Source organism: Lolium rigidum, chromosome 1, assembly GCF_022539505.1.
Source record: "Lolium rigidum isolate FL_2022 chromosome 1, APGP_CSIRO_Lrig_0.1, whole genome shotgun sequence".
NCBI lineage: Eukaryota > Viridiplantae > Streptophyta > Magnoliopsida > Poales > Poaceae > Lolium > Lolium rigidum.
The window spans coordinates 254,791,076-254,806,605 of NC_061508.1; the positions used below are offsets into that span (position 1 = coordinate 254,791,076).

At 43.9% G+C, this 15,530-nt stretch overlaps 1 pseudogene; it reads right to left on the reverse strand.

Annotated features, from left to right (window-relative positions):
* Nucleotides 1–13,546: 13,546 nt before the first annotated feature.
* Nucleotides 13,547–14,639, reverse strand: LOC124683529 (annotated as a pseudogene).
* Between the last annotated feature and the right edge of the window lie 891 nt (nt 14,640–15,530).

Here is a 15,530-nt window from a genome sequence, read left to right on the forward strand (position 1 = left end):
GGTGGGTTCCAGAAGCTTGTCCATGGCGCAGTGGACCGGGTCAAAAAGCATGGACATGGAGGATAAAGAGATCGAGCTGCTTTTTGAGCAGCTCTGGAATATGCCACAGCATCTGGCCAAGTCACAAAAGAGGGGAGAGGCATATATAAATCCTCCTCTCCGCTCTAGGGTTCGCAGCTCTCCCTCCCCGCCGCCATTGCCACCAGAGAGACCAGCTCTATGTTATTTGGGGGCTGAAGAGTGTGAGGTTGTAGATCTAGAGGTAGAGGAGCTAGCCATGGCTGATCGAGGCCGTGGTGGGAGAAACAGGGGGAGAGGTCCTGTTGGAGGAAGAGGAGACAACTGGAATCGGCAGCAGAGTAACCAGTTCAACCAGAATTCCCAACAGCAACAGCAGCAACCTTACCAGGATTTCCAGAACCAAGGTGGGTTCCCTTTCCCTCCTCAACCATATGGATTTGTGCCTGGAGGGATGCCTCCTCCTTGGGCTTTCCAGGGAACATACCCTCAATTCCCTCCACAGCAGTTTGGGTATCCATCCAAGCAATGGATTGCTCCAAACCTTGAAGACTTCTCTCAGAACAATCAGAATGCAGAGGGTGTGTCTGCTGCTAAGGGAAAAAGTGGAGAACCCAAGCAGATGCAGAAGAAGAAAAGTGGAGGGAGTGGGGAATCTGTTCAAGTGATTCCAAATCAAATGTCCTATGTGGACACCATCTGCCTTGGCTGTGGTGAGCCTGGACATTTCAAGCAGTCTTGTGAGAAGAAGGCCTTTTGCTTTATCTGCAAGGCAACCAATCATGCTGTTGAGGGTTGTCCAGTGGTCAAGAGGCCTCCTCAGGTAGCTAAGTATATTGGCAGTGCAACAAATGGCTTGGGATTCTTCCACATTGAGATCCCTGATGTTGTGATGAACCCTGTTGCTACTACCAAAAACTGTGGTTTGGTGTTGATAGAGGAGGGGAACATAACCAAAGCAGAGCTAGCTAAAGAGTTTGCTGGGATTTATAGAACAAATTGGCCTTGGCAGATCAAGGAGCTTACTCAATGGTCATATCTGGTCAAGTTTCCACCACATCTCCCAGTGGATCAGGTGATTGGATATCCCAGATTTGGCTTGACAAAACCTGGTGTTTGGGTGAAAGTGGAGGCTTGGGATGATGATCCTGATCCTGTGGCTGTGATGCAAGAGACATGGATGAAAATCCATGGGTTACAACCCCCTTGGTGTGAATGGAACTGTATTGCTCAAGCTGTTTCTGTGTGTGGCATCCTGGAGGAGATAGATTGGATGAGTGTGTTTAGAGATTGTGCTGAGGTGGTTAGGGTCAAGATAAAATGCAGGGATGCAACTAAGATTCCTGCTGGCAGGCTTTTTCATTTTCAAGGGAAGTTTCATCAGTTGCTGTTTGAAGTAGAAGGAGAGCCTGCAGTTGGGGTTGCTGAGGATCCTCCTCATCTACCTCCTCCACCTTCAGATGGAAATGATGAACATGGAAATGAAGGACAAACTGAGGAAAGACAGGATGGTATGGAGACTGATAGGTCTAATGCAACAGGGAATGCTAATACTAACTCTACTGTGATGACTCTTGGTGCCTCCAGTTCTGGGTCAGTGGTGAGAAGACTTGTTGCTGATGGGGAAGAGGTCAAGGAATATGTCAGTGGTGCAGAAGTGTATGACCTGCTGATCAAAAATGGATGTGTTGGTGATGATGGTAGGTTTATCTGGAAAAGTGGTGGTAGCTGTTCCCAAGATGAAGTGGGAGAAGAAGCTCAGAATTTCCTTCTGGAGGAACAGGGGACCTTTGCTGATCAGCATGAAGGGGCCTTGGAGACAGTTGAGATGAAGGTGGATGACCTTGAAGCTGCTCTACCAGCTGATTTTCTCCCCACTCTGGAGAAACCTGACAAGGAAGTGATACTGGATAAAGTGGACAAGGACAAAGGAAGGAGGAAGAAGGTCTGGGGCCCTGTGCAAGCTATTAGGCAGAGCTCAAGGGTGGACACTTCCATTAATGTCATGAAGAAAGCAATTGAGTACAAGAAGAGGAACAATCTGGAGGAGCCTAACAAGAAAATGAAAGGTATAATGCACTCTAATGTTTTTCAATCTCTTGATGTGGATTATCTTGAATCTTTGGCTAGAAAAGTTGGTGTTGATATTTTTGCTATTAGTGCTAATGATAGAGTAGGGTATAATCATCATAGTTCCAAATCACCTAGGAGTGATTTAGTAGATATTGAGATTCCTAGTGGGAGCTTGCCTCTTGAATCTCAAAAGAGAGATTCTATTACTGGTAGTGATGATTTAGATGTTACTCCTGGGAAAATCAATAAGAAAAATGATGAGAATTATGAGGATGAAGGTGATAAATGGATAGAGGTCATTAGGAAATCTCGGGGCAAGCACCCCAAGAAGAGAATACAATGTTAGTGTCCTTTTTTAATATTAGAGGGATTACTGCTCCTGGTAGGAAAAAGTGCATAGAGGACACTGTTATCCCTCTAAAAGTTGATTATATTGGCTTTCAGGAGACAAAAAAAGAGAATTTCTCCAAATCTTTTTTAAAATCTATTCTAGGAAATAGAGATTTTGAGTGGAATTATATGCCTGCAGTTGGGACTGCAGGAGGTATCTTAGTTGGCATAAATAAAGATATCTTTGAGGTGATGTCTTGGGACATTAAGTCTTTCTCTGTTAGCACAATTGTTAGGGTTAAAAGTTCTGGTGTGGTGGTTAGGTTAACTACAGTGTATGGCTCCCCTTATGAGGAGGGTAAGGATGCTTTTATTTCAGAATTACATGAACTGTTTTTAAATTGGGATGGCCCTGCTATGATTGGAGGAGATTTTAATTTGGTTAGGTTTCAGAGTGATAAAAGTAATGGAGTCATAGATTTTAAATGGGCTGACAAGTTTAATGCTTGGATTGATATGTGGGCTTTGGTAGAGATAGGTTTGGCAGGAAGGTCTTTTACTTGGAGTAATAATCAAAGTAATAGGATTATGAGTAGGATTGATAGAATTTTTTGCAACACTAGTTTTGAAGCTCTGTTTCCTTTGGGAAGTGCTAGAGCTTTACCTAGGCTGGGGAGTGACCATACTCCCATAGTTTGGGACTCTGGTGAGGTGAATTTGCCTAGGAAAAGTAGTTTTAAATTTGAGAAATGGTGGAGCACTAGGGTAGACTTTGTTGATGTGGTTACTAAAGCCTGGTCTATTCCAGTAAATAGTAATAATCCTCTAGATATCTGGCAGGCTAGGGTGAGGAATTTTAGAAGCTCTGCTAAAGGTTGGAGTGCTAATATAGATGCTGAGATTAGGAAAAAGAAAAAATCCCTTATGGAGGAATATGATGTGTTAGATGTGAAAGCAGAAACTCAGGAACTCTCTGAGGATGAAGCTGGTAGATTTAAACATATTCTTGCTGAGCTAAGTTCCTTTTGGATAATTGAGGAAAGTAAATCCAAGCAAAGATCTAGAGATAGAGATGTCTGTGAGGGAGATAGAAATACTCCTTATTTTCATGCTTTAGCTAATCAGAGAAGAAGAAAGAAAATGATTCCTGTGTTAGAAGGTCCTGATGGGCCTGTAACTGAAACAAAAAAGATGTTAGAGATAGCTAAGAATTTCTATAAAGATCTGTTCGGGGAGGAAAATAGATCTGATATTAGGTTATTAGATAATTTTTTTCTACCTGAGGAGAAAGTAACAGTAGAAGAGAATGTGATGTTGGAAGGTAGATTTACGTTGGAAGAGATAAAAGAGGCTGTGTTTGGTTCCTATGCTGATGGAGCACCTGGGCCAGATGGGTTGTCTTTTTTTCTTTTATCAAAAGTATTGGGATATTATTGCTTTAGATTTATTGCATCTCTTTGAAGCTTGGTTTGATGATAAGTTAGATATTTTTAGGTTAAATTTTGCTATGATTACTCTGATCCCCAAGGAGGATGATGCTAGAACTATGAAGAAATTTAGACCTATAAGTTTGCTTAATTGTAGTTTTAAGATTTTCTGCAAAGTGCTAACTAATAGGTTGGCCAAAATCATAGGGAGATTGATATCTCCAAATCAATCTGCCTTTATTAAAGGTAGATATATTTTGGAGAGTGTAATTACTGCACATGAAATTGTTCATGAGGTGCAGAGAAGGAAAATGGAGGGTTTTGTGTTTAAAATTGAGTATGAAAAGGCTTATGATAGAGTTAATCTAGATTATCTCTATGAGGTGTTGCATCTTAGAGGTTTTAGCCCGTTCTGGATTAGGCTTATAAAACAGTTGACCACTGGTGGCTCAGTGGGTGTTAAAATAAATGAAGTAGAAAGTGATTTCTTTGTTACAGGTAAAGGTTTAAGACAGGGGGATCCTTTGTCACCTGGGCTTTTCAATTTTGTAGTTGATGTTTTTTCTAAGATGCTGCTTAAAGGTTGTGAGGTGGGGCTGATCAGGGGCCTCTGCCCAGATTTTGTCCCAGGAGGTGTTATTTGCCTCCAGTATGCTGATGATACACTGCTTTTCCTTGAGAAAAGTATTGTGATAGCAACTCATATGAAATGGATTTTAACCTGCTTTGAACAAATCTCTGGCATGAGGATTAATTACCATAAAAGTGAATTAATTCCTATTAATGTAGAATTAGGAGAGTGTACCACTTTCCTGGATACTTTGGTTGTGTACTTGGTTCCTTCCCAATTAAATATTTAGGGATTCCTCTCCACTATGATAAGTTTAAAAGGGAGGATTTACAACCTTTGATTGATTCCCTTTTAAGTAGGCTAGCTGGCTGGAGAGGGAAGTTACTATCTTCTGCAGCCAAAAGGGAGTTAGTGAGATCAGTCTTAGCTAGTATCCCAGTGTATTTGTTATCTTTCTTTAAATTCCCCAAGTGGGCTTTGAATCTTATTAATACACAACTAGCTAATTGCCTTTGGAATGATGAAGAAGGAAATAATAAAATACATTTAGCTAATTGGTCTTCTGTATGCATGAGAAAAGAGTTTGGTGGCATGGGGATTCCCAACCTGCAAGATCTAAATCTATGTCTATTAGGATCTTGGGTTAAGAGATATATACAGGGTGAAGGGACTTTGTGGAGAAAAGTTATAGATTGTAAGTATAATACTAAGGACCCTAATATCCTGTGTTGCCATGATGCACACCCATCTACCTTTTGGAAAGGTGTGATGAGTGCTGCAGAAGCTGTGAGGTTTGGGTATAGATGGAGAATAGGAAATGGTAGAAGTGTTAGATTTTGGGAGGATGTTTGGTTTGGCAACACTAATTTGGCAACTCAGTTTTGGGACATTTATTTTGTTTCAAATCAACAGACTAGAACTGTTAGGGATATTTGGGATGGAACAACCTTGAGATGTGATTTTAGGAGAATTTTCTCTGATGATATGATGATACAATGGCAGGAATTAGTAGCTATTGCTGAAACTATAGTTTATAATTCTGAGGAGGATCAACTTATCTGGACTTATGAGACAAATGGGGTGTACTCTTCAAAATCTATGTATGCTTTAGTAAATTTTAGAGGAGTAACTCCAATTTATTTACCTGCTGTCTGGGATTTAAAAATCCCTCCTAGAATTCAAATTTTCCTGTGGCTGTTGTCTCAAAACAAAATCATGACTAGAGATAATTTGAGGAGAAGGGGTATACCAAAACCTATGGAATGCTCGTTCTGCAGAGAGTTTGAAAGTGTACAGCACCTGTTTTTTGAGTGTATTGTTGCAAGACAGATGTGGAGCTTAGTCAAAGAAATCTGTAAGCATAGAGTAGAGAAGTATATAGATGTAGCTGGTAGATGGTTGTGCAATAAAAGATTTTTACAGTTTAATTTCATATCCTCAGCTATTTTGTGGGGGATTTGGAATTCTAGAAATAGTATAGTTTTTAATAGACTTACTTGGCTGGATTTGAAGCAGGTGTGGAGGGTCATACTTTCCTATCTGAGAAATTGGAAAGTCCCTTTCAAGGACCAAATGTGGGAGGAAGTGGACTTGTTCATGAAGGTTTTGTCAAACAAGATCAAAGCACCATTGGAGCTGGAACCACCAGAAGTGTTCTTCCTTTGATTGGATATCTTCCTGGGCTCCTGCAGCCAAAACCTCTCATGGTGGACGAGCGTCGCTGGAGTTCCTGAAGGAGAACCCGGAGGAAGACGCTTCAGTCCATGTCGTGCTGTGAACAAACAAGGTTTCAGCTTGTGGTGTGTAATAGATCTAGTTATGTTTCTTAGCTGCTACTGTGATAGTTTGTTGGTGGAGTGGGTTAGTTGCTGAACTTAGCTTTTATCTGGTGGCTTTTGAGTTGGTTATGGCTGTTGTTTTGGGGCGGTAGGTTTAGCCCTATTCCTGGGTTTTGGTGTTAAAACGCTGTGAACGAGGTGTGTGTTGACAATGTGGTTTCATTTTATATGAAATGGAGCCGGGGAGATGTCTCCCTGTGAATCTAAAAATAGAGCATCAGGGCTATCCAGCTGCGTGCATTTCCAGGTGATAACTCGTTCTTCCTTTGAGTGGAACCAAAGAAATGCACGAGGGTTGACAAAGTTATTCCGTACTGGCCTTTTATAAATTCAAAAGAAATCGAATATTTTTTCGATAACTATCTGCGAATCTTTGTATTAAGTGGAGAGATAGTTTATAGAGACAGGGTTACACAGGGAGAAGTTCTAGAACCCTAACACCACCTCTACACACATGTGCTCACTATCCCGAAAACACTACCTCTAGTTCTACACTGCGCCCATTCTTCCCAATTTTGCCGCAAACCCCTCGCTGAGCGTCGACGCGAGACAAGCCATGTCCTTGGAAGACACGTCCATTTTTCTCCATCCAGATTGCTCTCAAGATTCGGAGGCAAAGCGAGTTGAAGGAGCGCCTAGAGGCGGCAGCAACCGAATATTCATGTTAATATTTCATTGTCAATTGTCATGATGCAAAGTTTGAGTTTACATCCAGAATTCCGATCCATAATAAGTATTGGAATTTAGGAAAAAATTATACTTGGAGTTTACTCAACACTTTTTTACTAAATCTCCTACACTTATATATTCAAGTTCTTATTTGTTGAGTACTTAGTTGACCGTAGCTGCCTTATTACTATTGATATATTCATGAGTCTCTACGTAAGCACGTTGAACGCCAGCAGTTGGAGCACATACATTCACTTAGTAATATATTCAAGTTCATGTATTGTGGTTGACGGACGTGGCAGAACAGCAGCCTTCCATTAGAGTTTCATGTTGGATTTTTGCTGAGTTAGAAGAGAGAATGAAGTAAGAGAAAATAAGAGAAAGTTATTTTCTCCATTGTATCATATGCCTTCCCTTATCAATGCTGTTGTCTAATATTAATTAGTGATAATCCCTCCATCCTAAAATATAAGGCGTCTAAGATTATTCAAAAGTTAAATCATACTAACTTTGACCATATATTTAAGAAAAAATATCCATATCCACAATATTGAATGGATACTTTGATAAAATATATTTTATAGTGAATCTACTGATATTGGTTTAGTATTGTAGATGTCTATATTTTTTTATATAAACTTGGTCAAAGTTAGAAGACTTTGACTTTTAGGTAACCTTAGAGGCCTTAAATTTTGGGATGTTGGGAGTATGACTTATATCTATTGTCTTCTCTAGATGATAAGCAGGGCTATGATAAGGTGTGCCTTTTCTACCATTTTACATGCCTTTATATTAATGTGATTATTTTCTTTGTTGAACATATATTATAACTAGCTATGAGAACGTCTTTAGTCCAAAAAACAATTTGGTTTCTCTACTCCTAGGTGATAGCCTTGGAGTTCCACGAAAAACGGCGAGTAGAAGTCCAATCACGCGTAGGAGAAGCATACGAGACTTAAAGTGAGGGGATCGACTCCTCAAAGTATAGATCCTCATTTCCATTTGTCATGGCATGCAAGTGAAGACTCGATAGGAACCAGATCAAAATAGGTCTAGGTGGCGGTGCCGATAACACTAAGCATGAGGATCGATCCGAAAGTGAGAGTAGAGGAAACTCATATATAGTACGTGGTGATGTATGAGTTGTTCGGATCACTAGACCTTCGTGCAGAGGAGTATGAAGACGTGGTGCTACCGTGCTAGAGGAAGACATGGAGGAACTGCAGGCTGATGCTCGCTCAATCACGCTAGCACGAGTTCATAATGTTGATGATATATGGGAAGTCCGTATGGCCTATTGACCTACAAACCCAACGACGAGGGAACATCATGTCATACAAGACTTATTGTAACGCCCCAAATAATGGGAACATTAATTAATAAGTTGATTGAATGGTTTGATCTTGTTCAAAATTTCCGAATGAAAAAAATGTATCAGAACTTGTTTGGGTTTTGTACTTGATTTAAAAACATTTCTCATTAGTGGATTAACATGACTATCGAACTTTTTCTCTTTTCTTTGAACCATTTGGATTCTTTAGTGGCAATTAATATAATTATCCAACATGCTTCAGTCATTAAAATTACTACCAAAATTATGATGGAGCAATGTTTTATATACCCTATTTTGTTTATTAAAGTCTTTATTTGAAAACTTGGATCTTTCAGAATATTTTGAAACACATGATTCATTAGAGATGAAATAGTAAGGATATTTCCAATCGTAAATAAAGTGTTGGAAAAATATTCTAATTGGTGTTATTTGCATCTTATTTACACCTTGTATGTTTTCAGAACAATAATAATAGTTATCAAATTTATATTAAACCATAAAACATAAGATAATATGACTTATTAATTTTGATATGAGTATTAAAATGGTACTTAAATGTTTTATAATTGAACATATTATTTATGTGCATTGCGTGACATTGTTGGAGTCAATTTGGTGCACTATAAAGCCCTGAAAACTATTTAAAAAAATTGCATATGTACCCATATAAGGACAAAGTGCATTAAATATTATATACCTTATTTTGTACGGAAAAAATACTCCCTAGATCCAATAAAACGGTTCTGAATTTTACAACTTTTTTATAATTTTTTTGCTGTATATTTGAGCCATTTTTATGCTTAAAATAATTACTTAGAAAATGAAAAAGAGAATTTAAAAACCAGCCAGCTGAGCCAACCGAACCAACCTAGTCAGACAACTCCTTCTGCGCCGCCCGCGCGAGCCAACCCAGCAGCTGAATCCACACGAACTCTTCCCCTTTCCTTTTATTTTTCATTTTAAAATAGTGGTGCCCGCTTATCATCATGTTTTTTTTTTAGAAACATAGTATAAATGGCAGACGCTCACATACACACACACACATCTTCACCGCTATGAACACACCCACGCACATCCTACCCGTATGAGCATCTTTAAAACTGAGCCGACGGATTGGATCTTAAAATTGACGAAGTCACCGCCTATCATCACCTAACTCTCTGTCTGTCATGATGTGTATTTTTTAGTATTTGCTTTCCAAAATTATCTCTCCTTTTTCCCAACATATTTTCCGCATTCTTTTTTCTGCACATGGTTTTCCTTCTCTTTCCCCCTGCACCGTTGACTAGAGAGGTGTGAATGTGGTGGAAGGAAACCATTATGTTTAAATAGCAGAGTACTCTTTGAAACTCGGCGGGGGTTGTTATTCGATTTTTCTAAGAACAACATGGCACCCCTTACTGAGTCTAGACATTACCACTATATTTGCACAACACCGCCTACATCGAGTGAAGAGCGAAAGTGCTGGCCGAAGAACCTCCATGATGAAATATGATGGCACCGTTAGGGCTTGTACAATGGTGATATCTTAGGAGTGCCACGTAGGATAAACGTTGATGTGGAGGAAAGAGAAAGATAAAAAAAGACTTTGCCTAAGAACATCCAGTAAAACTGAGGGGAAAAATGTCTCGCGACCGCGGCCGTGCCCAGGTAGGTGCCCTGCCGCCGCCGCGCTGATCTGCCTTCTCCGGCCTCCTCCACCCTTGCTGAGGCCAGATCCGGGATCCCCTACACGCCCTCTCTCTCTCCCACCTTCCAGTCCAGCCTCGGAAGCCTGCGTCGGAGGCTGCCGAGCTCCATCTCCGGGGCAATCTTCCCTGCAACCTTCGGCGACTCCGCGTCCCGTCGCGGGCCGCGTCGTCGCTCCGCCTCGACCGGCACCACCGCCATGAGCTCGACCTCGTCCCCCCGTCGCTCGTCGCGGCTTCCTCCTGCAGGCAGGTTTCGCAAGGAGAATGCCGGCATGGTCGTCTCGGGCAAGGCCGTCTCCAGGCCTGCGACGACAACCACTCCAGGCCCGACGCTCAGCGCTGCCACTGCGCTTGCAGATGTCGCCTCTGGCCTGCTGCCACCGTCATCATCCTTGGAGACTGCAGCGCCTATGCCCGCGCAGGTCGGTGCTTCTCCCGACGGCGAACCTGCCTGTCCAAGTGCACTTCCGTCGCCAGTCACTCTGCATCAGACTCCTTGTCCAGCTGCAGCTGCCCTTGGCACAGCTCACGCTGTTGTTGTCGGCGTCGCTGAAAAGGCTACCATGGAAGGCTCCATATCCTCCGATGTGCTCCTTCCTGCTGATGCAATGCTCTGTGATGGTTCTCTAAGTTCTGATGAAGATAGCGATGATGACGGCTCCGACGAGGAGGTGTTGGCCCTGATGACGCCGACAGCTACCAGTAGCTCCTCTCTGGCCAGTGACCCTGCCGTGTTGGTCGAGGGGCTCGGCTCCTTGTCTCTGTCGCCGATTGGCTCGGGCGGCCCCGCTCGAGGTGCCCCTTGCCGATGTACTGCTGAATCCGAGCTTGCTTTGGGTTGCTTCTTTGGGCTCTGACGAGGACGATGATGATGAAGAGTTGGCTCCGCGGTCGCCATTGGTCGGCTCGGTACATGTTGAGGAGGTGCCTGCGGAGCCTTGCAGTGGCCTCTCCGCTTTTGCTGATGCTCTTGGTGTCGATGATGACTGGGTGCAGGTTGGTCGAGGCGGCCGCCCGAGCTGCGAGCCATCATCTTTGCTTCGGAAGGAGGGCCTCGAGCGTAGCCTCGCCTTCAAGCGTTGGGCTCGGGGAAGATGCTTTCGGTGCCTCGAGCGTGACCACCAAGTCAGCTCTTGCCGTGCGCCCTTCAGGTGCATCCGCTGTCGTCGTCCTGGTCATCGGGAGCGATTCTGCCGTGCGCGCTTCCCCGCCGCTCGTTCTCGCTCCCCGGACGCTCGTGCACGTCCTCCGGAGGCACGTGCTCCTTGTGAGCCGAGCCGCTCTCCGCCCGCACAACCACGTCGTCCCTCGGCATCCAGGAGTTGGGCCGAGGTCGTGTGCCACTCGTCGTCGCCTACAACATCGCCTCCAAGGCCTTCTCCAAGTTGTTGCAAGGAGTTCAACAGCAACCGTTGTTTCGACTCTCACCTCCAGTGCCAGTTTGCTTTGTTGCGCTTGGAGCTCGCTCAATTGGTTGCTAACCGTGTCGAGGAGGCGTCTCGTCCCCTTCGTGAAGAGGTTGCAAGTCTCAAGATGTTGTTGGCACATGCTGTTGTTTCTTTGGAGCCGACGGAGACATGCTCCTCTGGTGGGCAGGAGCTCGCCGCCGTGAAGGCTTCGCTTCCACTTAGCTCCGAGGAGCAGAAGTCATCGGTGGTTGAGATCACGCCTGAGCTTCATGAGTTGTGTGGGGATTCATCTGTGGTGCTCGAGCTCCTGGAGTTGCATGGTGGTGAGGTTATGCCTCCTTCCGTCGAGGAAGTGAGGCATGTGGTTCCTTTTGATGTTGGGGTTGCTAAGTCGGGCTTGGAGGCAACGGTGTCCGGCGGTGTCGTCGCTAGAGAGGTTTGCGATTTTCTCGCCACCTTGGCTGCTACCTTTCCTGCATCCGCGGTTGATTGATGGGTACCCCCGATGTCATGGCATGTCTTTGCCGGCGTTGAAGTGTCGTGTTGGAGTTCATTCGTGTCTCCATGTGGTTCTTTGTGTTGGCTAGTGTGGGTGCGGCCCTGTTGTTTGGGTCCTTGTTAGGCTTGGTTGTGTGTGGGTGTGGTTTATGTGGGCTCGGCCCTGTTGTTATGGTTTTCGCCCGGTTTTCTCCTAAAAACTCGGCACCTCCTTCTTAATTAATGAATGAGGCAAAGCTTTTGCCTCCGTTTCAAAAAAAAAAAAAAGACTTTGCCTTCTCTTAGCTAAGAGATCATCTCTTAGCGCAATCTCTCTCAGCACAAATTTAGGATGTCTCGTTACTAAAGATAAGACTAAAAAACAACTCATTGTACATCATATTTTTTAGTCATCTCTAGATGACGTGGCAGGATCAAGAAAAGACTCTCTTTATCAACCATAGTACATGCCCTTAGAAACTCATTAGGGGCTGCCATTGGATTCTTCTAAGAAAAATCAGCATGCATGGTACCTCTTAAGTAGTTACAACGTTAGCTATGTATTTTGAGGAACACCAAGTGAGCTGTAACAAAGCATACAATTGAAACTGGATATATTCAGCTATAGCTCGAGAAGGCCATATATGTTGAATATCACATGCCCCTGGATATACCGAGTCTCATCTAGATGATTTGCATTGGTCGAATATAAAGAACACTAATACTGATACAACAAAACAATCATCAACTTAGCAAAATTAATTTTTCTTTAGTGATTTGAGGGTAAAAAAAATGTTTGCACTTCACAGCAAAACAAACTGGAGGAACGCAATTTATTCGAAACATGTGTCACAGTAGGAGAAATTCATGGTCTAAACTCGCGGTGTGAAAACCGAAGGTCTGGATTAAATTGGTTGTGTCTGGCATTATTTTGTGAGGGCAGACTTTTTTCTAGGTGAAAATCTATGATCTATGATCAGGAAGATGATGACGCTTGTGTATTTTTTCCTTTTTGGAGGCGTCGCTTTTGGAGAAAATGGATATCCGGTGCTATCTTGGTGGTCTTTGGTCCGCTGCTACAAGGAATATATCATTGTATCGATACTTTTCTTTTTGTAATTCTTCTTTGCTTTTTTTGCTGTGTGAATCCGTATTGCACTTGGGTACTGTGTTGTTGCACATATTGGGCGTAATTGATATCTTCGCGGTATTATTATATTCTCTGTTGTATTGTGATCCAAATTCATATACTAAAGGGAGGCTAACTTCTGACGAGCGGAGCGAGGCCCGTCGCCGGAGGCTTGGGCCGAAGCGTAGGATATATCTTGTAAGCCGCCGGCTAGGATATATCAGATTATAAGATAACCCACGGCGTTTGTAAACACCTCCCGATATAGTGAAGTTTTGCTGGCTGGCGCCCGTGGTTTTTTCCCCTTCTTTGTTGGAAGGGGTTTTCCACGTTAAATCTTGTGTCCCCTGCGTGTGTTCTTGTTTCGTTCTTCGTTATTTGCTTGTCGCTTTTATAACATTCTCCTTATCAGAAGGTGTCGTAACATTTATGTGAACAATACAACACGATGGCATTGTAGACAAAAAGAAATTAAGATGCAAAAAAGTTAACATTTGTATAATTTACTCGTTACAACCTGCACATTTGATAAATGAATCCAATATATATTTGGTAGCATCTTCTTTAGCCTGTAGCCGTCATTAGTTGGCCTTGGAGCAGTGGAGCCTCACCTCCGTGGGCATTCCCTTAGGTGGAGCTATGTTCCCCATCTTCACCATGGCCTTGGCAAAGTCCCTCCCAAAAGCATCAGCGTCGGCACTGTACCTCACCACAAGGCTGTCCACACCGCTACCGCTGTACAGGGCTTGGTCAGAGTTTAGGAGACCTTGATGCGCAATAAGGTCACGGTAGTAAGCATTGTCGAACTTCCTAGGCGTCTGCACGTCGAATGGCGCCTTGCCGGCGTCACCAGAGGAGCCTTGCGGCGGGCACATTTGCCGCCTTGCCTCCGCGAAGGAGGGGTCGATGTTGTACTTAGTGTCGCTGGTGCCGTAGACGCGTTCTCTGTAGTGCTTGCAGTTCGACATCCCGACGGTGTGTGCGCCGGAGAGCACAGTCATGTCGCGGGCATCGAGGCCTTGGTCCCCGAACATTTTATGAGCTCGCCGAGGTTGTCATTTGGGCTAGGGAGGTGTATCGTGGTGAACTCCTTGTCGGCGGGGAAACGCGAGTCCTTGGGGCCGAGGGGCACGTTCCAGGTGGGACCTCCGAGGAGAGTGACGGCGTCACGGGACGCAAGCGCGAGCACGTCGGAGCAGGAGACGGTGGCCGGGCACTCACGCTCGAGCTCCGCCTTGATCTCATCGATCACCGTGAAGCCGGTGAGGGATGCGTTTGGCTCAGCATCCTTCTCGCTCTCCGAGAAGGGCGTCGCATCAAGGAGAACGGAGGCATCACATCCCTGTCAAATATGATTGGTTTAGTGTAATGTTGTATAAAATCAGCGATAACTAATATGGAGCATGGAACAAAAGGAGTAGTCTGTATATGAGTATATGTTGAACTGTGCCGTACGTTGACGAAGCAGTCGTGGAAGAAGAGGCGGAGCACGGCGGGTGCCATCCGCCCGCCGCCGACCCTCTTCGCCATGACGGACGAGACGACGCGCTCCACGTTGGGGCATGTCCTCGTGTAGTACCCTGTAGAGAGATGGTCGGCTTTGGCGGTGTGCGCGAGAGCGACGAAGAGGAGAAGAGCCAGTGCAACCCATGATGAGCTCCTGGAGGATGCCATCATGGCTATCGGCCGGCGATGAGATTATGAGAAACGATCGCTGTATAGCGTGGATAAAAGGCAGTCCCGGCGGAGAAGTGAGATGATTAGCTATCTCGCGGTTGGAGTGGATGAGTGCGAAGCATGAAAAGGGAGCAGACTTATATAGAGCTCGGTTTGTGATGCCTTCTTCCTCTGCGCGTACTAGACTTCTGCATTCTTTTACGCGCGTGTACATGTGCAAATGATCTGAATATTGTAGCTCGAATGATAAGGTCAGCCTGCAGCCTCGTGCTTGTTTCTTGGCGGGGACTCTGACGAGGTCAGGACCGGAAAAAACTCTTTACCAAAAGGGGGAGGGATTTGACATTGACAGCACAACTAAAAGACGTACCTAGCAAGCTTGAAGTATAATTCGCACCATATTATATATTCGTCGACATGATTAGTTGCATCAACAGAGGGTTTAATTGTTTTTTTGCAAGCAAACTCATTCAAGTAGGCAGCTTAAAATGCTATTAGGATCACAAGTCTCCTTGGTTTTAGCAAGGAAGGTCCGACAAAACAGACTAATTCCGTGCGTTTCCAGGTGATGACACGTTCTTGCTTGGATTGGAAACGTACGGTTATTCCGTACAATCCTTCCATAACTCAAAACAAACCGATTATGCGTGTTTACTACTCCCTCCAGTCCTAAATATAAGCCATATAGTATTTTGAGAAAAATTCCATAATATAAGGTTTACGACGTTGCTCCACTTATATGGACAATATTTTTAGTGATTCGGTTATGTTTTCTTAGCTTATGCAAAGTCCTCTAGTAGCTCATATTAATTGCCTAGGGTTAATCACAACTAAACATGGTGTAATTTTTTCTAAATGTGTGTTTCTTAATTTCCGTGCCAAAAACTA